Raw genomic sequence first — 21,849 nt, 5'->3', positions numbered from 1 at the left:
CTCTATCTCCTCCCTTCTCAATTTCTTGTTGTCTCTATTCAATAATAAATAAATAAATAAAACATGTATTTAAAAAAAGAGGAAGGAAGCATGGTGTGTGGAAAAAGCAGATAGTGGGGGCCTGGCGATAGCACAGTGGGTTATGTGCACCTGGTGCAAAGTGCAAGGACTGGCCTTCCAGTTAGGATTCCAGTTCAAGCCTCAGCTCTCCATCTGCAGGGTGGTAGCTTCACAGGCAGTGAAGCAGGTCTGCATATGTCTGTCTTCCTCTCCTGCTGTGCAGATGTCCCCTCAGGCTAGTGCCAGTTCCTGCGAGAGTTAATACAATTTTCTCAAAGTCCCCTTCCCAACCAATCCTGTCCAGGCTTGTCACTCCTGGTTTTTGCCTTATAAAGCCCTTCCTCCATCTCTCTCTCTCTTGCCATTCTCTTGCCTTCTCTCTTGCCCGCTTTTCACTTCAGTGATCAGTCACAGGGAAGGTTGCTGTGTGGCAGCCATTTTGGCTAGCTCCACGTGGCCCGAACCACTGTGCTCTCACCCAACTCTGAGGTGCCTGCGTGAATAAAGAATTGTGTTCCCTCTCTGCTCCGGATCTCCTCTCTCTCTCTCTCCTCCGCGTCACAGCTGACACTCTCCCCGTTTCTGTCTTCCCTTCCTCTCTCCATTTCTCTCTGTCCTATCCAACAATGCTGACACCAAGAACAACAACAACAATAATACACAACAAGGACATCAAAAGGGAAAAAACGACCTCCAGGAGCAGTGGATTCATAGTGCAGACACTGAGCCTAAGCAAGAACACTGGAGGCAAAAAAAAAAAAAAAAAAGCAAATAGTTCTACTTCTATTTACTCCAATGCTGGTGATTCAATCCATCTTTCCAGATGGTTAATGTCTTTTTATTATTATACTTTATTTATTTATTGGATAGGGACAGAGAGAAATTGAGAGAGGAGGGGGAGACAGTGAGGGAAAGAGAAAAAGAGACACTTGCAGCCCTGCCTCACCACTTGTGAAGCTTTCCCCCTGCAGGTGGGGACCAGGGTCTTGAACCCGTGTCCTTGCACACTTTCATGTGTGCACTTAACCAGGTGTGCCACCACCTGGCCCCCAGATGGTCAATGTCTTATGTAAAGTCATGGAAGGCTGTCAAAACAACCTGCTTGAATTATTTTGTGTTTGTGAATGTATTGCCCTGCTGTGTGTGTCACCCAAGTTTGAAGGAAGCTTTTATTGGTATTGTGTCTCTTTCTCTCTTACTCTGCCTCTCTGTCTCTTTCTAACAAACAAAAAAAGGATCATGGTCATGAACTGGATTAGGAATAGGCAGAAAATAGAGGATATTCATAATTGTGGTAGATACGGCTATTTAGATGACTGGTTTCAAGGCACACTTTCTAGCTTGGCTACTTAACATACTAGGAGGGACTTTAATTAATTCATTAATTAATTTTGCCCCCAGGATTATTGCTGGAGCTCCGGTGCCCTGCACTACAAATCCACTGCTCCTGGAGGCTATTTTTCCCATTTTGTTGCTCTTGTTGTTGTGCTTGTTGTAGTTGTTATTGTTGTCATAGCTGTCATTGTTGTTGGAAAGGGCAGAGAGGAGTGGAGAGAGGAGGCTTAGGTTCGAGCCTCTGGTCCCCACCTACAGGGAAAAACTTTTCAAATGGTGAAGCATGGCTACAAGTGTCTCTCTGTCTCTCTCCCTCTCTATCACCCCCTTCCCTTTTGACTTCTTGACTCTTTTTTTTTCATCTCCAGGGTTATCACTGAGGTTTGCTTCTGCTGGCACTATTAATCCACTGCTTCTGTGACCTTTTTCTTTTTTTTTTTTGATAGAACAGAGAGAAATTGAGAAGGGAGAGGGAGATATAGAGAGGTAGGGAGAAAGTTAGACACCTGCAGGCCTTGTGAAGCTTCCTCACTGCAAATGGGGAGCCAGGATGGGGGCTCGAACCTGGATCATTGCATATGTCCTTGTGCTTAGTACTCTGTGCGCTTATATGTGTGTGCCATTGCCCCCAAAGTCAATTTTCTACTCTCTGTTTTATAAAGAGAAAGCGAGGAGGCATCTAAGCTCTGCTCCATCATTTAAGAATGTCTATGGTGTTTCCACAAGGATCTGGAACTTGAACCTGGGTATCCACATATGTTGAGGTCTTCACTCTGCCAGTTGAACTATCTCTCAATTCTCATATGAGACTTGAGTCAAAGTCATCTTTTCTTTGATCTTTTTCACTTTTTCACTGGAGTTTCTTTTCTGTATTATGCCATCACTTTCAGGGAAATTTGTTTTATTTCTCCTTAGAGTTGCAGACAGAGACAGAGGGGGAGAGATATTGCTAGAAGGAGAGAGAGCACATCACTGCTTCATAATTTATAAAGCTTCCCCTGGTATCACACATGGTGTCCTCACAAGGTGCTGGGGAGCTTGAACCCAGGTACAATATCTGCACTGCTTAGAAAACTATCTCCCAGCCCCTTAATACACATAAACAGAACTTAAGACAGATTTAGAAGGTCATGTATAAAAAAGGAAATAAAATGAACCAAGGGATAGAGACTCTATGTATAAAGGAAGTCATTCTAGGGAGGCATGTGGGTGGCAGTTATGGTTTATGCTACCCAGAGAAATTCTTTTATGGAGGGGTTAGATTCACAGATAGGAAAAAAAAGGCAAATGGTACTAGATTTGTTTGCTTGTAACAGCTCGTTTCATAGTCTCCTGGTGCAAATTAATTCAACAATGGTAGACAGAGATGCCTGCTTTGCAATGTGCATAGGATAGGCTTCTTGGAGTCTTTATAGCACTAAGGCAAAGCTGCCTTGCCCTCCTGTGGTATCTTTTCTTTGTTCTCCCTCCCTCTCTCTCCCCCCTCCTCCTTCTCCTCTTTTTTTCTCTCTCCCTCTGTCTCTTTTCGTCTATCTGAAAAAATGGCCCATAGATGTGAAGCCCTAAAATGATGAGAGAGAGTCTCTCTCTCTCCCTCTCCATCTCTCTTTCTCCTCCTTCTCCTCTCTTTCTCTCTCTCTCCATCTGTTTCTTTTCTTCTATCTGAAAAGAACAGCCCATAGCTGTGAAGCCCTGAAATGGCAAGAGAGAGATAAAGGGAGAGAGAGGGAGAAGAGAGAGAGAAGAGCAGAGAAGAGACAGAGAGAGATACAGGCTAGAAAATGCCTCAGACTTCAATGCTCTTCAAAGCAGTGCTCTGAATCATTTCTCTCTCACTCCCCTCTCTACCTCCTAGGTTGAGAACAATGCCATGAACAAGAACCTGGGTTTTAGACCCCACTGTCTACCTGCAGAATGGAAGCTTCATGAGTAGTGAAGCAGTGCCACAGTTATCTCTCTCTCTTTGTCTGCCTCCCTCTCTTAAAATTTCTCTGTCTTTATGAAAAAAAGGGATACTGGGAATATGTATGTAATAAATGAAATAAATCTTTTCAAAAGGAAATAGGCAAGAGCTGGGCTCCATAGACGCTCTCCTCCCCAGCCTACATCTCCACTATCAGGGAACCAGAACCTGAAAGCCCTCCCACTCCCCAAAGTCCTTTCCTTTGGTGTGATATGCCAAACCATATCCTAGTTCTGCTTTCTGATCCCCTTTTATAATTTTTTTATTTAAGAAAGGAAACATTAACAAAACCATAGACTAAGAGGGGTACAGTTCCGCACAATTCCCATAACCCGATCTCCATATCCCGTCCCCTCCCCTGATAGCCTTCCCACTCTCTATCTCTCTGGGAGCATGGATCTAGGGTCCTTGTGGGTTGCAGAGGGTGGAAGGTCTGGCTTCTGTAATTGATTCCCCATTGAACATGGGCGTTGACTGGTCAATCTATACTCCAGTCTGCCTCTCTCTTTCCCTAGTAGGGTGGGGCTCTGGGGAAGCTGAGCTCCAGGCCATATTGGTGGGGTCGTCTGTCCAGGGAAGTCTGGTCAGCATCTTGCTGGCATCTGGAACCTGGTGGCTGAAAAGAGATAGTCCAGGTCTCCTGAGATAGAGCATAGGTTCACACGTGCCCATAAACTAGGGGAAAATATATACCTGAAAGCAGAAGTACACAAGAGCATTCAGGGAATACCCCCCAACACCTCATCTGCACTATTCCAGTCTTTAGGTCCATGAACTATTCAACTATTTGTTTGGCTTTGTACGTTAACTGATCCCCCTTCTGTTGTTATTTCTCAGCTTCTGTCTGTGAGTGAGATCATCCCATATTCAACTTTCTCTTTCTCGCTGATCTCACTTCATAGGATTCCTTCAAGCTCCATCCAAGACGAGGTGAAAAAGATGAGTTCATGGGGGCTGGGCAGTAGCACACCTGGTGAAGTGCACAAGGACCCACACAAGGATTCAGGTTTGAGCCCCCGGCTCTCTACCTCCAAGGGGTTTCCTCACAAGTGGTGAAGCAGGTCTACAGGTGTCTATCTTCCCCTTTCCCTCTCTATCTTCCCTTCTCTTCTCAATTTCTCTCTTCCTGATCTAAAAAAATATTGAAAAAAAATGGCCACCAGAAGCAGTGGATTTATAGTTCAAGCACCAAGTCCCTGAAATAACCCTAGAGGCAATAATAATAATAATAGAAGTTGCATTCATCATTTGAATATCTTAGTACAGTATTTTACTTTGTATCTAGACCACAGCTTTCTCAGCCACTCATCTGTTAGTGGACACCTAAGTTGCTTCCAGATTTTGGCTATTACAAATTGTGCTGCTAAGAACGTCGTTATACAAGTGTTCCATTTAAAAGAACACACTTTATACAGCATGCAAAATGCCATGAACCAGAACCTGGTTTTTAGACCTTGCTGCCCACGCACAGAAGGGAATCTTCCTGAGAAGTTAAGCAGTGCTGCAAGAGTCTCTCTTCTTGTCTACCTTCTCCTCCCCTCGATATTTCTCTGTTTCTATACAACAAGAAGGGGGAAGGACACTGGAAATGGTGGGTTTGCTGTGCAAGTATCAAGTCCATTTGGTGGTGGTACTGAAATCTAAATAAATAAATAAATAACAAAAATGTAAATAAACATAAGTTGAGGAATATTTTTGTTTTTATATTGAGGGAGATTATGCTTTATAGTTTAGTCACTGACAAAGGCATACAATTAACTAGTATAGCCATAGGCCCTTTGGAATATAACTAAAATATGTCTCCTAGCTATATACAAAATGGAGGACCCCCCCAACTCTTCATCTGTACTATTCCAGCCTTTAGGTCCATGACTGGTCAACAATTTGTTTTGCCTTATATATTAACTCTCTTTTTAGGAACCTGGTGAGGTTCCAGATGCTACCATGAATACAACCAGATTTCCCTGGACAGACAACCCCACCAATGTGACCTGGAGCTCTGCTTCCCCAGAGCCTGGCCCCACTAGGGAAAGAGAGAGACAGGCTGGGAGTATGGATCCACCTGTCAATGTCAATGCTCAGCGGGGAAGCAATTACAGAAGCCAGACCTTCCACCTTCTGCATCCCACAATGAACTTGGGTCCATACTCCCAGAGGGTTAAAGAATAGGAAAGCTATCAGGGGAAAGGATGGGATACAGAGTTCTGGTGGTGGGAATTGTGTGCAGTTGTACCCCTCTTATCCTATGGTTTAGTCAATGTTTCCTTTTTATAAATAAAAAAGGACCCCAAACTTATCTTCCTCCTGCTTTCTTTCCTTCCTTCTACAAAGAAGAATTTTATTTCACTTCCAAAAAATATTGTCTATCTAACATCATAACTAAATACGTAGGTCCTCTTCAAAGCACTTTGAAGGTGTTTTGTGTAGTTACATTTTAAGAAAGTTTTATTTTATTTTACATAATTATATACATTATATTAGTTTCTGAGGTCTTGCACATGAGTGATTATACTGTGTGGGGCCAATTTTCTTCAGAAAGAGAGTCAGACAGGCAGGTACACACAGAAAGGAAGACCACCACAGCACTGAAGTTTCCCCTAGGGAAATGGTGTTAAAGGACAGGAAGAAACCTCAGCCAAATGCAGCAAAAACAACAATGCTGGTGCCTTACCAGGTAAACGTCTCACCAACTCTAGGGGGGCAGGTCAGGAGATAAATGGTGGAAAATCTTTTCTGACACAAACCCTCATAGTAGCATCTGTGAATCTGCTATCAGAGGCAAATCCTCCATGCCCTCTGTATCCTGAAACAGCTTTCAGTGTGCTGTGTGCTGAAGCTCACAGGATCTCTGAAGGTATGTGCAGAAGAGGTCATCATCACGTCTCTGATCTTCTCCCGGACCAGATCAGCGAGTGAGAGAATGTCTCAGTCCACAATCCAAACAATTACATAACTTGATGAAAGATCTGAATTCACAGGAAAGTTTGCCAAAAGTTTCTGTATATCTGTGGCCCTAATAAATATGTTTGGGGTTCCATTCTTTGCTGGTTCAAAGGTTCCTTGGACCTGACTGTCTTTATTTGCTTTTCTTCCTTCAAACTTTTGTGGGGGGCAGGACTCCCGAGTTGCAGTCAGCTTTCCACAAACAACCTCTAAGATTTTTTTTATTATTTCCTTTTTTTTTTTAATTTGGGAGGGGGTAAATGGTTTACAGTCATCAGTAAATATAGCTGTTGATACACATGTAAACTTTCTCAGTTTTCTGCAAAAGCACTTTCACTCCAGCCTAAGTCCTCCTCCTCTACCATGTATCAGGACCTGAACCCTTGAACCCCTGCCACCACTCCCACCCCCTGAAGAGTTCTTTACTTTGGCGCACATCACACCCAGTACAAGTTCTGCTTTGTGTTTCCTGTTCCGTTATTTCTCAACTTCTGATGCAGTACAAGGATACATCTTTATTCTTTAAGATTTATTTCACATGAGTTTGACATGTAGAAATGAATGCTTCACTCTCTATAAAGTTCTTGTGATTTTGCAACTAATTTAGCAGCTCACTGCATCAAGATTTGACTTTTGAGTTGAAAAGCCAGAGAAGCATGTTCTGTGGATGTTCCTTCAACAAGGTTGCATTTATGGCAACATTTAAATGCGGAGATATTGACTGGGCTTCCTGCATGATGTCCTACAGTTTTCAATCCAAACAGGTGAACCTCTTTGTTCCTTATCACTCCAGCAGGTGTGCCTGTGTACACTAACTACAACAGGCATCTGTTTCAGCTTTGCCGTGTAACTGTCTTCAGTATCCTTTCTATTACAACCAAGCTGAATTTGCTCCACCTTATTTTATTTACTTTGCATTAGGTTTTCAGAATACCTTTCTTACTATCTTATGAATAAAATATCTTTGATGGTCTCAGAGGCTGATTGGGAACACTGAAAACTGCAAGGTTGTTAACTCAATCACCTGTCTTCATATCTATGCACTCAAAATAAAAAGGTAAGAGCAAGTTCTCCCTCCTCCTCCTCCTCCTCCTCCTCCTCTTCTTCTTCTTCTTCTCCTTCTCCTTTTTTCTCCTCATCCTCCTTCTTCTTTCTTCTTCTCCTCCCCATTCTCCTCCTCCTCCTCCCTCTTCTTTTTCTTCTTCCTATTCTTTTACCAATAAGTCACCTACTTCTGTTAATATACCTGAGAACAACTTCTGAGAAATAAATAAATAAAGGGATTATCATCTTCTGGACATTATATTTATTCATCAAAATGTAATTACAAAATTAATCTACCTGCCTGATAATTAAAGTATTCCTAGAGAATTCAAGTAGTAGTCTGCTACTCTGTGAATGTGCTATGTTTTATGAGAGGTTAAACTTTGAGAGACGATATAGGTTCATATTTGCCTGGATGGTGTGGGGGTGCAATCCTACATAGAAGGAGCTTGTTCTCAGAATGAGTGAATGTAACAGGTGCCAATGGAGTAACAGACTGGTGAGTTTGGTTAGAGCAAGTTAGAGGCATTAAGGTCAGAGGGTTATATCAGAAAGTAGCCCTATCCCTTCTTTCCCTTCTGTCCTTCCTTCCTTCCTTCCTTCCTTCCTTCCTTCCTTCCTTCCTTCCTCTCTCTCTCTCTCCCTTGCTCCCTCATTATTTCTTCCTTCTTTTTCTCTTCTCCAGGGCTATAACTGGGGTTATCCACTGTTCCTGGTGGCCATTTTTTCTCATTTTATTCAACAAAATAGAGAGAAATTAAGAGGCGGTAAGATAGAGACAGGGAAACATAGACACATGCAGGCCTCTTTCACCAGTTTTTAAGTGGCCCCTCCAGGCAGGTAGAGAACTGGGGGCTTGGACTGTGATCCTTATGTGGGTTCTTATGCTTCATACTATGTGCTCTTTTGCTTTTTCCCTCTCTCTTTCCTTTACCTCCTAATCTCCCTTTTATTATTCTCTTCCTTTCTCCCTGCATCAGTTCATCAATGCACCCCCATCATTCCCTCCCTCTCTACTTTCTTCCTTCTTTTATTTATCCCTTCACACTTTTCTTCTTTAGTTACTGCCTTCTGTCATTCCTATTATCATCACTTGATTTTTAGGCAACTTCCCTCCTTCATGTCCCTTCCATCTGGAAGGTAGACTAACCCACCTTCCAAAGACAAATAGCATAGACTCATCTTTCTTCAGGAAACCATTACTTACTACAGAACATCCCCCCAGATATGTCATCCTTTTCTTTCTCAGCAACAGAATTTCTATCTTGATCTAAAATAACCATGGCAAATTCATGGTTTTCCAGACTCCTTGTACACAAATAGCAAAATAAATAAATGGTAAGACTGTCCTAGGTTTGCCCTTACTAGAAGGCTTTCATTAAATTTGTGATTCAGAATTTTTTTCTTCACCAAAACATAATTGCTCCTGGTAGACTTTTTTTTTAAATAGAGCAAGACAGAAAGATGGAGTGTCAAATACCACAGGACGTTCTCCACTGTGTGTGGGAAGGGGGAGACGCAAAGTTGGGTTGCGTAGAAAGCAAACGAAGTGCCCAAAGCAAGTGAGCGGTTACAGCTCCAGCACTTAGAAAAAGTAGTGAGAGACACTGGAAATTCTTCAAAGAAAAGTTGACACAAAACAGGAGAGATTCCAGTTTACTTTTCTTTGTTTTTAACTTTGCCCTAGGAAACCACTTTCTGTTTTTTTTTTTTCCTCATGTTATCTTTCATTCGGTATAACTATGAGAAAATAAATGTTTTCACTAACTTGTGTGTGAGTTTGATAAGCAGGGGCCAGGAATGGAAGGAAAAGAAGGAGAGAGCAGATAAGAAATATAACTGGGGGTGGGGGTACACCTGGGTGAGCACACACACTGCAATGCGCAAGGACCCAGGTTCAAGCCCCTGGTTCACACCTGCAGTAGGAAAGCTTCGCAAGTGGTGAAGCAGGGCTGCAGGTGTCTCTTTGTTTCTCTCCCTCCCTATCTCCCCCTTCCCTCTCGATTTCTGGCTGTCTCTATCTAAAAATAAATAAATAAAGATAATAAAAACTTTAAAAAAAAGAAATATTACGGATAGGGTGTCTGGTGCATCCAGCCCCCAATGACAACTCAGCAGGTCACAATGAACAATGGTGACAGATAAGACCTAGTGACAAGGACCTACCCCCACACTATTTTCTCTTTTATTAGATACCACAGAGATATGGAGAGAACAGTAGGAGAAAGAGAGGGAGAGGGAGGAATCTGGGGTGGGGAGTCAAAAAACTTAATGGTTATGTAAAAAGACTTTCATGACAGAGGCAACAAAGGTCCCAAGTTCAATCCCCAGCACCACCATATGTTAGAGCCCAACAGTGCTCTAATAGCAAAACAAAACAGAGAGATCTGAACACATTTTTAAAAATAATTATTATTTTGGAACATGAAAACACCTAGAATTGCCAAAACCATCTTAAGGAAAAGAAACAGAAATGGAGGCATCACACTCACAGACCTTAAACTATATTATAAAGCCATAATCATCAAAACAGCATGGTACTGGAACAAAAGTAGGCACACAGACCAGTGGAACAGAATTGAAAGCCCAGAAATAAATCCCCACACCTACGGACATCTAATCTTTGATAAGGGGGGCCCAAAGGATTAAATGGAAGAAGGAGGCTCTCTTCAATAAATGGTGCTGGGAAAACTGGGTTGTAACATGCTGAAGAATGAAATTGAACCACTTTATCTCATCAGAAACAAAAATCAGCTCCAAATGGATCAAAGACCTAGATGACAGACCAGAAACAATCAAATACTTAGAGGAAAACATTGGTAAAACAGTTTCCCACCTACACCTCAAGGACATCCTTGATGAATCAAAACCAATTGCAAGGAAGACTAAAGCAGAAACAAACCAATGGGACTACATCAAATTGAAAAGTTTCTGCACATCCAAAGAAACTATTAAACAAACAAAGAGACCCCTCACAGAATGGGAGAAGATCTTCACATGCCATACATCAGACACGAAACTAATCACCAAAATATATAAAGAGCTCAGCAAACTTAGTACCAAAAAAGCAAATGACCCCATCCAAAAATGGGCAGAGGATATGAACAAAACATTCACTACAAAGGAGATCCAAAAGGCTAACAAACACGAAAAACTGCTCTAGGTCACTGATTGTCAGAGAAATGCAAATTAAGACAACACTAAGATACCACCTCACTCCTGTAAGAATGGCATACATCAAAAAGGACAGCAGCAACAAATGCTGTAGAGGTTGTGGGGACAGAGGAACCCTTTTACATTGCTGGTGGGAATGTAAATTGGTACAGCCTCTGTGGAGAGCAGTCTGGAAAACTCTTAGAAGGCTAGACATGGACCTTCCATATGATCCAGTAACTCCTCTCCTGGGGTTATACCCCAAGGCCTCCATAACACCCAACCAAAAAGAGGTGTGTACTCCTATGTTCATAGCAGCACAATTCATAATAGCTAAAACCTGGAAGCAACCCAGGTGCCCAACACCAGATGAGTGGCTGAGAAAGCTGTGGTATATATACACAATGGAATACTATGCAGTTATCAAGAACAATGAACTCACCTTCTCTGACCCATCTTGGATGGAGCTAGAAGGTATTATGTTAAGTGAGCTAAGTCAGAAAGATAAACATGAGTATGGGATGATCCCACTCATCAACAGAAGTTGAGGAAGAAGATCTGAAAGGGAAACTAAAAGCAGGACCCGATCAAATTATAAGTAGGGCACCAAAGTAATAACCTTGAGGTGAGGGGTAGACATGCAGCTTCCTGGGCCAGTGGGGGGTGGGAGTGGGTGGAAGGGATGGGTCACAGTCTTTTGTTGGTGGGAATGGTGTTTATGTACACTCCTAGTAAAATGTAGTCATATAAATCACTAGTTAATTAATACGAGAGGGGGAAAATTAATTGTATGTCTCGAAGTTTTTCAAAACACAAACTGAATCTTTTCTCAGTATATGCAGTGTAATTGATATGCAGATACTCTCAAAAGCCTAGGCCAAGTAGATCAGAAGCAACCAATAGCAGAGCTATATACAAGATACTGGGTACTGTACAGCAAACCCTAACAAAAGGACCTTTCAAAGTTAACCCAATTACCAAATAATGTGATGATAACATTAACTATCGATTGTCTTTTTGAACCCTAAGACAGCAGGAACCTCACATCACCACTATAGAGCCTCTACTTCCCCCAGTCCTGGAACCCTTGGATAGGGCCCACTTTCCCGTATGCCTCTCCCAATCCATATCAAATAATATTGCATCTGCCGATCACAACCTAACCAACACAATGATTGCCACCTCAACATGCTTCACTTCAGACTGTGTCCAGAGACTACATGTGTGGAATGACAACCCTTCAGCTTCATTACTTGGGTGAGACCTTTCCTTTCATAGTATACTCTAACTCCATCTCAGGTGGTTCACTTTCTAACAAAGTCCCAAAACCTAGATATACACTAGTTTCTGTGAGAGAGAGCATATGTTCACACATATCCATAAACTACTGCAAAATATATACCTGAAAGCAGAAGTACACTAGAGTTTGCAGTGAGTATCCCCCTAACACTTCCTCTCCACTATTCCAAGCTTTGGGTCCATGATTGCTCAACAACTTGTTTGGCTTCGTATGTTAACTCTCTTTTCAGTCACCAGGTTCCAGATGTCATCAGGATGCCGGCCAGGCTTCCCTGGACTGAAGACCCCACCAATGTTTCCTGGAACTCCACTTCCCCAAAGACCCACCCTACTAGGGAAAGAGATGCACTGGATCGACCTTCCCGTGGTGCATCCCATGAGAACCCATTCATTGGGGAAATTGACGATCCTTCCTAGCCGACTGAATCCACATGGATCCCAGTCACTTTCAAAGCCAGCAACAAGCAGCTCCTGACAGCTTTCAAGCTGTTGGTCCTGCTCTTCAAGTCGTCCAACTTAATGTTGAGGGGCTGTCCTTTGCCAAAGGCGTTCTTATTGGTCAATTGGCGATACAGCATCAGGCAGATGTTATTTGCCTACAAGAAACACATATTGCAGTCGATGAAGCTGCTCAATTCACCATCAGTGGATTCGATTTAATATGCTATAATCTCCATCCTAATCACGGCCGAGCCATCTACACTAAATCGTATCTTGTGGACGTTTACCATACGGCCTCTTCGACCTTCTACGACTCCATTACTATTGGAACTATTCAGCTTGTCAACGTATATAAGCCTCCCAGTGCCTCATGAGATAATGAGGTCCTGCCTAGCCCGAATCACCCAGCCGTTTATGTTGGAGACTTTAATAGTCATCACCAAGAATGGGGATATTCCTCTACTCATGCTGACGGCTCTATCTTAGCCAACTGGGCTTCAGCGAATGACCTCTCCCTATTATACGATCCCAAACAGCCAGGCTCTTTTCACAGTGCTAGATGGAATAAAGACTCGTCACCCGACATGTGCTGGATTAACACAGTCAACGGCAAACGCTAGAAGAAGAAGCACAGTCAACGGCCAAGCCTTTCCCGCTATGAGACAAGTTCTCAAGGTCTTCCGGCACAGTCATCACCACCCAGCTATCATCCACATTGGTCTCCAGCTCCCACTGATTCTGTGCTCGGAGAAACTAAGATGGAACTTTCGGAAAGCAAACTGGCGTCTTACCAACGATCTTACCAACAAATCTATTCCTGCAATTCTCCTACGCCTACACTGAACTTCTCTGTTCCAGACTCTTGGAAACAGAGTTGGCAGTCAGCTGAGGTAAAGAACAAACACCTCATCACAGACCCCTGCAAGCGTCAACCCGGCTTTGACCTAGCACGTTATGATTGGGCCCTCCTCAATCACTATTGAACAGGCCACGGCCGGTGCACTGCTATGTTCCATCGCTGGGGAGCCAGAGACGACCCGAACTGCCCCTGTGGCTACAGGTAGACTATGACCCACATAGTCAACTACTGCCACCTCTCCAGATTCAAAGGAGGTCTCGAAACTTTACATCAGGCTCAACCTGATGCTGTTGACTGGCTACGGAAGAAGGACAAACGCTAGAAGAAGGGAAAGAGAGAGGCAGACTGGGAGTATGGACCGACCAGTCAACGCCCATGTTCAGCGGGGAAGCAATTACAGAAGCCAGACCTTCCACCTTCTGCAACCCACAATGACCCTGGGTCCATGCTTCCAGAGGGATAGAGAATGGGAAAGCTATCAGGGGAGGGGGTGGGATATGGAGAATGGGTGGTGGGAATTGTGTGGAATTGTACCCCTCCTACCCTATGGTTTTGTTAATTAATACTTTCTTAAATAAAAATAAAAAATAAATAAAATTATTATTTTTTAAATATTTTTATTTTATTTTATTTATTTATTCCCTTTTGTTGCCCTTGTTGTTTTTTATTGTTGTAGTTATTATTGTTGTTGTCATTGTTGTATAGGACAGAGAGAAATGGAGAGAGGAGGGGAAGACAGAGAGGAGGAGAGAAAGATAGACACCTGCAAACCTGCTTCACTGCCTGTGAAGTGACTCCCCTGCAGGTGGGGAGCCGGGGTTTGAACCGGGATCCTTATGCCGGTCCTTGTGCTTTGTGCCACCTGTGCTTAACCCGCTGCGCTACAGCCCGACTCCCAAAATAATGATTTTTAAAAAATATTTATTTATTTCATATTGATGTCCTTGTTGTTTTTATTGTTGTAGTTATTATTGTTGTTGATGTCATTGTTGTTTGATAGGACAGAGAGAAATGGAGAGAGGAGGGTAAGACAGAGAGGGAGAGAAAAAGAGAGACACCTGCAGACCTGCTTCACTGCCTGTGAAGGGACTTCCCTGCAGGTGGGGAGTTGGGGTCTCGAACCAGGATCCTTACACCGGTCCTTGCACATTGCCAGGTGCACTTAACCCGCTGCGCTACTGCCCAAATCTCTAAAATAATTCTATCTATTTATTATTAGATAGACAGAAATTGAGAGCGGAGGGGAGGATAGAGAAGGAGAGATACAGAGAAACACTTAAGCCCTGCTTCACCACTCATTAATCTTTCCCTGAGATGGAGACCAGGGGTTTGAACCTGAATTCTTGAGCACTCACATTTTAATGTCAGTGCACCACCACCTGGCTCCAGATATGCAGATGTGCTTCACTACTTGGTGAAGCTTTTCCCCCTACAGGTGGGTAAGTGGGGGCTCAAGCCTGAGTCCTTACACATGGCACTGTGTGTCCTTAACCCAGTGTGCCACCATCCAGGCCCTGATGACAAGACAGACTCCTTTGTCCTCACCAGCACAAAGTTCCTTTCCCAAACTTCCCTATAAATTATTCATTCCCTCTAAAAACCTACCATGTCCATTAGAGTGATAAATGGTTTATGAAGATGTGTGACTCTGACATCTTCTCAACTTGCTAGACTGTAAACTAAACCTATTTCCCCCTCATCAATGCTTTTCTCTTGGAATTCAACTTTCAGGATAAGCACTGAACCTTGGCTGGAACTTTGTTCACTGATAACAAAGTTACTTTTTACTTGATAAACAGATATTTTAAGATACCATACTAGGAGCAGTATGCAAAATAGAGTAGACATAATCAACTGTATATGTATTTTAATGCTCCAATTATAAATTTGAAGTAGAATGTGACTGTAAAAACTTAACTATATTAAGAGGCTGAATTAATTATTTCTTCAAAGTAAATTAATGAAAGTGCCTCAGACATTCTGTGTTTGCAAAACAGTTATCAACAGTGGGATTTTCAGTTTGAGGAAAATGAAAATATATTTTTTAATTTTTACGTATAAAAAGGAAACAATGACAATAACCATAGGATAAGAGGGGTACACTCCATACAATTCCCACCACCAGAACTCCGTATTCCATCCCCTCCACTGATAGTTTTCCTATTCTTTGTCCCTCTGGGAGCATTGACCAAAGGTCACTATGGGTTGCAGAAGGTGGAAGGTCTGGCTTCTGTAATTGCTTCCCCGCTGAACATGGGCATTGATAGGTGGATCCATACATCCAGCCTGTCTCTCTCTTTCCATAGTGGGTGGGGGATCTGGGGAAGCAGGGCTATAGGACACATTGGTGGGGTCATCTGCCCAGGGAAGGCTGGTTGGCATCATGGTAGCATCTGGAACCTGATGGCTGGAAAGAGAGTTAACATATAAAGCCAAACAAATTGTTGACTAATCATGAACCTAAAGGCTGGAATATTCCAGATGAATATTTGGGGGTCTCCATTTTGTAGATAGCTAATAGGCCTATTTTATTTATATTCCAATGGGCCCAAGACTATGCTAGTGTTTTTTTTTTTCCCTGAGCCTGAAATCTGATATGCAGGTGGATCCAAGTTATTGTCTGGGGAGATGATGTCATGGCTGGAAAAGGAACAGAAATCTGGATCTAGGAAGAGAGTAGCTCCCTAATATGGAAATGATGTATAAATATTGACTCTAAACCCCATTGATTTGATCTGATCTGGGGCCTATTTAGTTTAGGAGCCTATGTGACCTCTGCATCCCTGTAGATCTGAGCTCACATTCTGTGGTCATGTGTAGGAACATTCCAAACTGCCCCAATTTCAGAACCCATCTTCCTCAGGTGAAAGATAGAGTATGTTATCCAGCCTCCCTTTGGAGGATAGAACATTCTCTACCTTTGTTGATCCACATTGAGGGCAAGGTCCTATGGGGGCCCACAAAGTAGAAAACATTTTTATTTGACTAAAGGTTGCAAAGTTTGAACTCTCTCTAAACTTTTAAGATGACTACATCTAAATTTAAACTGTTTTTTTTTTCTTGGCGAATGAGTTAAATTTAAAATGGATGTAAACTGAAACTTCTCTAGAAATGCTACGAAGTCATCATAGGTCTCACCCTTTTTTGTGGTGTAAAAAGTTAATTGCAACAGAAAAATTATATACAGGGAGAGACAAGAAATGCCTTTTCACGAAGGTAAAATCTGAGATGCACAAAGATGCAGGTAGTGAGATAAATGCTGTATCAAGTTGTAATTGCATAATCTCTATTTATAACTTCTTGCCTGTGAATATTTTATTTCACCACTTCTTCTTGGTTTCTTAAATCACTAATTGTTAAGAACATACTGGGAAGATTTTACTTAGGCAAAAGATAAGTGAGAAACTGAGTACACAGGAAACTGTAGGTTGGAAAGATGAAGATAGGTGACTTAAAAAAGGAGAAAAAAAAACATTTAAGGTTCCTAAGTCTTGCTAGAAGAATATTAGTAGAAATGTTTCTAAAGGGAAAGTATATAAGTCACTATGAATCCTAAAATGTGTCTGGAATAATCACATCAGAGCCATGAAAACATTGAAATGATAACAGGGGAAGATAATTCCCACCAAATGATAAAACAGATAATAGGTCTACAGAAAATATGAACTAACACTGGTGCACTCAAATTGAGGCCAGTAACATTGAATTTAGACACAGACACAAAATCTACCCACATATGAATGTATTGTGTTAACAGTGATTGTTGAATGAGTAGGGAAGTGAATTAATAAATACTACCAGCAGTCAATTGCTAATTTGATGAGTAACAGAGTGAAATCAATTATTTCTTTCTCAACACCCAGATAAATTCCAGATAGACTAGAATCTTAAATATAGAAAGAAGTAAAAAAAAAGTATTTTCAAGTGTATTTTGTAATCTATAACAACATTTTTGTAATGAAGACACAAAATCCAGAATAAAATTAAGATTGTTAAATCTGACTATATAAAGTAACATATATACTCATGTGTGAATGTACGTATAGAGATTATCGGTGTATAGAGATTATCTATGTAAATTTAATCAATTTTTAATCTAATCTTTTATATATTTATATAAAAGAAATGGTACAGAGAGAAAGGGGGGATGGGGAGAGAGAGAGAGTCCAGAGCACTGCTCATCTCTAGCATATGGTGGTGCTGGGGATTGAACTTCAGATCTCAGAGCTCAGAGCTTTAAGCATAAGCCCTTTAAATAATAATTATGACATTTCTCCAACTCAAAAATAATCAATTTTGAAGTATGGAAACATTGATAAGTAAATTATAACAAAATATGTTTTTATGAATCAGACAATTCATTTAAAACAAAAGCAAAGGATATGCACTAAGGGCAGTTCATATAATAAGGTCCATGTGACTTTTAAATTTATAGGAAAATATTCAATGTGTGTGTGTGTGTGTGTGTGTGTATCTGTGTGTACCTTCACAAACAATGGACAGTGCTATAGGTGTCTCTTCTCTCTTTTTTAATTTCTTTTTTAAATTTTATTTATTTATTTATTGGATAGAGACAGCCAGAAATCAAGAGGGAAAGGGATGGTAGAAAGGGAAAGAGACAGAGAGACACCTACAGCCCCATTTCCCCACTTGCAAAGCTTTCCCTCTGCAGGTGGGGACAGGGTGCTCGAACCTAGGTCCTTGTCCATTGTAACATGTGCGCTCTACCAGGTACACCATCACCGCTCCCATATTTTCTTCCTTAATGTAGTTTCCCCAGTCTACACACACACACACACATACACACACATTCTCTTTCTTCAGTTAATTATAATGATAATTTTCTGAGGTGTCGCCTCTAACTTTCCAATCTAAGGTAGGCACCCACACGGCCCTCCACCATGTTTACTCTCTTTTCAAATCTGTTACAATTAGTATCGATGTTCCATGTGTTTCTGGACTTGCTACATTGTCCACTGGGCTATCCTTTTCAAGATGGCAGGGGGCATGGTTGCCCTCCCCTAGCCATTCCCCACTATGGCCTCTGGCTTACAGTACCTGCTCAGTAAATAATACTTGAATACATCCTGAATAGATTTGCACCATTTTTAGGGTTGCAAAAAAATTCAGAGCCACTTTGTTTGTGTAAGAATGCAGAGTAGCACAGACTGTTGCATTCAGTAACATTTAGTAACATTTGGATTTTATGTTCTCTGTCTCTCAAACATAATCCCACTAAACATCAAATCAACCTGTTTGATCAGACTTTGTATAATTTTCACATCTTCTGAAATTCTATTCAATTACAGATGGAGAAACATAAATCCTTCAATCTGAAAAAAATAATAGTTAAGTCTTTAGACACTGATATAATTAGTCGAACAGCAAAACTGAATGCCTGAATGCCGGGAATCTTATTAGTCAAGCAAACATTGTTTTTACCAAGTTAGCAAATGTATGAGGAATACCAAAATACTAATAAAAGTTAATGTAAAAGAAGTGAAGGCACCATACATTTATAGGCTTCTTTTATTAAATAATGTAGTAGTATGATTCATTTCTCTAGGAGCCTATAAAATTATATTTTCTACAATTAGGATGATTAAATATCTTAAAAGTGGTATTACTAATAAAACTATTATGAGAAAATAATTTGTTTTATGGTTTATGATTACAGATTTGTAGAAGTAGCTATCATTATTTTGAAAGTAACTGATAGAAATTTCAGATTAGAAACATTTGCACAAAATTTATGCCACTAGAAGTATAATGTCTTTTTCAACAGGCTTTCCAGTTTTTACAATGCTAAAATCAAACTGAAATTATGCCCTTACATTTCACACTGAATTTTGGTTGACTGAATATTAACAGTGGGGCTGGGAAAATATCAGGTCCCAGGTTCAGACCCTACCACTATCATAAGCCAAAATGGAATGATGCTGCAGTAAGAAAAATAAATAAATAAATACCTCCTTTTAAACATAGAAACAGGCTGGGCATAGGGAACAACCTGTCAATGCCCATGTCCAGCCTATTAGGAATTACTGAAGCCAGATCTCCCACCTTTTGTACCCCATAAAATGCTTTCATCTATACTCCCAGAGGAATAAAGACTAGGGACCCTTCCAGTGGATGAGGAGGGTACATGGGACTTTGGTGATGGGAACTGTATGGAATTGTACCACTCTAATTACACACCACACACACAAAGACACATAGACACACACACACACACACACACACACACACACACACACACACACACACACACATGCACCTGTTTATATTCACAGTGAAGAACATTAAAAAATACCCATATTTCACTGTGGTCATGTTTAAAAAATATTACACTTGATAAAACCATTATTTTAAAAAAATGCAAGCAGAAATGGCTTATAAAAACATACATAGGCCCACCAATATGTCCTGGAGCTCAGCTTCCCCAGAGACCCACCCTACTAGGGAAAGAGAGAGGCAGACTGGGAGTATGGACCGACCAGTCAACGCCCATGTTCAGCAGGGAAGCAATTACAGAAGCCAGACCTTCTACCTTCTGCAACCCACAATGACCCTGGGTCCATGCTCCCAGAGGGATAGAGAATGGGAAAGCTATCGGGGGAGGGGGTGGGGTATGGAGATTGGGTGGTGGGAATTGTGTGGAGTTGTACCCCTCCTACCCTATGGTTTTGTTAATTAATCCTTTCTTAAATAAAAAAAATTAAAAATTAAAAAAAAACATACATAGGAAGCATTAACTTAAAGAAATGTTATGTCCCCTGACAAAAATAAATACATGTATTCTTCACAGAGTCTTGTTTTCACTATATAAGTATGAAATAGTCTCAGATTAACTCTCATGCATATATGTCATCCAACCTAGATATGACTAATTTTAAGAAAAAAAATCTATTCAATTTAATCAGATTTAAATATGTCCAGTAAATTTGCTCCTTTCTTCATTCAAAAATTAAAACAAAAGTCACATACATATAGATGGACCAAAATATGTTATTATTTTGTAATTTACTTATTAAATAATTCCATAAACTTGAAATACAAAATTCCCAGGACTCTTTTCTTTCTTATTTTTTTTAACACATATAGACTCTTGGTCCAAGGTTTTGAAAGCTAGAGGTGACCTTATGAAACCAGAGAAATTAAGAGTTACTTTTATATTCTTCAGCAAAATGGACTTGAGCCTGCACAAAATAGTGTATAAATCTATAAATCTATTGTTTGGTTTGTTTTTCAGATGAAAAATTATCTGGATGACCTATAGACATGTTTTAGTTTAAAGGGAAAGTCAGCAATTTAAAATATACTCAAATATATTTACCAAAAATAACTATCCATATTTATTCAAAGATACTATCTCATTAATATAATTGCTTATTTAGTTAGTTATTTAGCTTGTTACTGATAGTATGTTACAAGAAGATGAAAAGAATCAAAGTGAATATTGTGAACATCTATGGAAATAAACTGGAAAACCTAGAAGAGACAGATGCATTCTAGAATCTTACCACCTTCTAAGCTTAACCCAAGAGGAAGTAGATAGCTAGCTAAAGCCAATCACTAGTCTAGAAACTGAATCAGTCATCAAAATTCTTCCCAAGAATAAAAACCCAGGCCCAGATGTCTTTACTAAAAAATTCTGTAAGACTTTCAAAGAAGAACTAACACCAATTGTCCTCAAACTACTCCAGAAAATTGAAGAAGGGAAAACACTACCAAACACATTCTCTGAGGCAAGCAGCACTTTGATCTCCAAAGCAGGAAAGGACTCTACAAGAAAATAAAACTATAAGCCTATATCCCTGATGACTAATGATGGGACAATCTTGAAGAAGATCTTGGCAAATCAAATCCAACAACATGTCAAGAGAATAGACCAAGTGGGATTCATCTTGGAATGAACGGTTCAGCACTCACAGGTCAGTCAATGTTATTCACCCTGTCAACAAAAAGAAAGCTAAAAATCACATGGTCATATCAATGGGTGCTAAAAAGGCATTTGACAAGATCTAACACCCACCTGTGATAAAGACTCTCCACAAACTGGAAATAGAAGGACCATTGCTCAATAGAATAAAGACTATTGATGACAGCAACCCAGCTAACATTATTCTGAATGGGGCAGAGCTGAAAGCTTTCCTCCTAAAATCAGGAACCAAACAAGGATTCTCACTATCTCCACTGTTATTCAACATAGCTCTTGTGGCCCTTGCCACTGCAATCAGACAAGAAAGACATTATCAAAGGCATACAGATTGGAAAGGAATAAATCAAACTATCGCTATTTGCTGATGACATGACGATGGACCTAGAGAACAAAGACTTCACAAAAGGCATCAGACAGTGGTGCATCTGGTTAAGTGCACACATTACAGTGTGCAAGGACCTGGGTTCAAGCCCCTGGTCCTCACCCGCAGGGGGAAAGCTTCATGAGTGGTAGAGTAAAGCCTATGTCTCTCTGTCTCTTTCCTTCTCTATCTCCTGCTCCTCTCTCAATTTCTCCCTGTCTCTATATAATAATAAATGAAAATAAAATAAAATAAAAAACACCACAAATAAACTATTAGAAACAATTAATAAATTTAGTAAAGTAGCAGGATACATAATCATCAATATAATTTAAATAACTGCAGATAGGACAAAACTCAAAGGTAATACATCAGTAGAGCATTACTGTAGGTAAACCTCTTTGCCATGCAGATCATGTATACAGTCTTGGATAAACAATGCTATGTTT

The 21,849-nt window shown here is 40.7% G+C and overlaps 1 protein-coding gene across 1 annotated transcript in view; it reads right to left on the bottom strand.

The window, feature by feature from the left end:
• CNTNAP2 (contactin associated protein 2) overlaps positions 1-21,849 on the bottom strand; it is a 2,382,269-nt gene that overhangs the window by 845,369 nt on the left and 1,515,051 nt on the right. The gene's annotated exons all lie outside the window — the stretch shown is intronic.

The sequence above is a fragment of the Erinaceus europaeus genome, chromosome 8, assembly GCF_950295315.1.
Source record: "Erinaceus europaeus chromosome 8, mEriEur2.1, whole genome shotgun sequence".
NCBI lineage: Eukaryota > Metazoa > Chordata > Mammalia > Eulipotyphla > Erinaceidae > Erinaceus > Erinaceus europaeus.
Note: the sequence above shows the minus strand (reverse complement) of the source record. Positions and strands in the feature narration are given on the sequence as shown.